The sequence below is a fragment of the Brachyhypopomus gauderio genome, chromosome 6, assembly GCF_052324685.1.
Source record: "Brachyhypopomus gauderio isolate BG-103 chromosome 6, BGAUD_0.2, whole genome shotgun sequence".
NCBI lineage: Eukaryota > Metazoa > Chordata > Actinopteri > Gymnotiformes > Hypopomidae > Brachyhypopomus > Brachyhypopomus gauderio.
Genome location: NC_135216.1, coordinates 485,344 through 487,500, shown reverse-complemented (window position 1 = coordinate 487,500; position 2,157 = coordinate 485,344). Strand labels below are relative to the sequence as shown.

General features: G+C 36.8%; 1 long non-coding RNA gene across 1 annotated transcript; it reads left to right on the top strand.

The window, feature by feature from the left end:
* The first annotated feature begins 77 nt into the window (after positions 1-77).
* On the top strand, positions 78-1,690 carry LOC143516134 (uncharacterized). Its single transcript, XR_013131570.1, has 3 exons — positions 78-239; positions 822-1,006; positions 1,229-1,690. It is a non-coding gene; the product is annotated as an uncharacterized LOC143516134 (long non-coding RNA).
* The last annotated feature ends 467 nt before the right edge of the window (positions 1,691-2,157 follow it).

Below are 2,157 nucleotides of genomic sequence, written 5' to 3'. Positions count from 1 at the left end.
CCTGTATATCTTCATAACGTTTCTGCACACCCACCACTGCTCGTTATCTCTGTAGAACTTGCAAGTAGAATCAGAGCCCTATAGAGAGAGAGTCGCGTCAACTCCGTTCACTCCAATGGACCAGTTTTTTACAGCAATGGCGGATCGTGGAGCCTGTCAATAGTTCCCGGAAGTTAGCAGCAAATACGAGCAGCGCAGTCAAACTGGAGCAGTGGACCATCTGTGATACACTTTTACAGGTTAGTACGCTTAAAAAATCAGATTGTGTATTATAAGGACATCAGAATCAAATTAGCATGTGCATTAAAATGTGAATTAAAGCATTTTAGTGAATTATCCACCTCTTAATAAGCAGATTTAGGGAACTAAATCTATGCTAAGACAACGCGAATACGGTTAGCGAGATTTCACATTAACGACCGACAGCCTATTAATTGTAAATTCCTCTCTTAATGCCATTTCACCTAAACGCGATGTTTTTGCGGGGTAGCTATAAGTATTGGTTAAATATAACATTTGAGTGTGATTGTAGAGTGTGTTGGGTCGAGGAGGTGAAATGAGGATATCCATTTTGGAGTACCAACTAACGTTTTATTTCCTTTTATTTTATTTATTTATCCTTTTATTTATTTTATTTTCCTTTTTATTTCGTTTTATTTATTTTTATTTTATTTTATTAACGTATTTCCTCAGTTTTTGAAACTGCTGGATATAAAAGACGTATACTATTTAGTGTGATTAAGTTTTAAATATTCTATCACTTAAAGAAATAATATAATTATTAGGAGTTCATACTTATTAAACCCGTGTCAACACTATAGCTGTGATCAGCAGCTATGGGCCCTGTCTTTACAGGTCCAGTGGTGCATCGTAGTGCAGGGGGCTTCCTCTTTCTGAGTGCGGGGCGATGCACAAAAATGGTGGGAACAGCATCTGCTCTCAGCCTAGTCTTGCCCTGTTTGGTTTTGATGAACTGGTCTGCCTCAAAATGTGCCTGCAGAGTGATGTGAGTTTACTCCTCACACATGACAACTCAGTTTTGTCTACCCATATACATATTCCATAGTGGGTGAATACACAGTATTAGAGAACACTTACTGGATACGTATACACTCATTACACGTATAAAAAACAACCAAGGATGTGCAACAAGTTCAAATTCACATCACATCAATACTCATAATAATCATTTTCTCCTGTATTTTTCTCCTCTCTCTCTCTCTTTAAGCCAAAGAACCATAGGGGATTCAATGGAGCCTGCAACTAGATAGCACCCTCACCCTGCACCCGAGTCTGTCTGGAGTCTTAGATTTTTTTTTGTTCACTATTCTGTATTTTAATAAATCAGGCATTAAGCTTTCCAATAGTGTGTTTATTGTGAAAAGTGCAAATGCAGTGTTTGATGATTACCTCACATATATATTTGCTGTTGTAATCTTTAGTGAGGGTAAGATTGCTCCTGCTTAGTTGAGACAACCATTTTTTTCTCCTCTCAGTATCAGTGGGGAAACCATACATTTTTGCTCGATTGGAGCGTCCCCATGCAGCACAGCAAACCATGGTGGACACTACACAAACAACACGGAGGAAAGGACCCAGAAAAACTGCTTGACATGATATTCATATTTGAGATTATTAGAGATTTATTTAATGAATTAATTGCTGTAAATAAGTGTGTATTAAAAAGACAAGATATATATATAATTTATCTATGTATTTTAATGTCATATACTGTCTGGATGTAAATGTAATGTGTTTTAATGTACCCTTTTAAAGCATATTTCTGCACAATGAAGTCAAAGAAAATGTTCCTTCTGTCAGAAAATGTACATTAGTCATTTAGATTACTTAGGTCACCAATACCTATCTACATATCTAATCTGAATTTCTCACCCCTTCCTGTCCCTCTAAATATATAAATGAACGTAATATATAACAATTATAAAGCAATCAAAGCATTAAACAGCAATGTGCTCTAAAATTAGCCTAAAGTTGGTTGTTATATGTTCACAATAATCCTCAAATCGCAGTTCTGTCTCTGTGTTTATGCGGTCAAATTGAACTTCCTGGAACTATCTGAAGCCTCCGTGAATCACGTGACCATCAAGCGTTTTGAACTTCCGTTGTCGCGACTCTCTCTCTATACGGCTCTGAGTA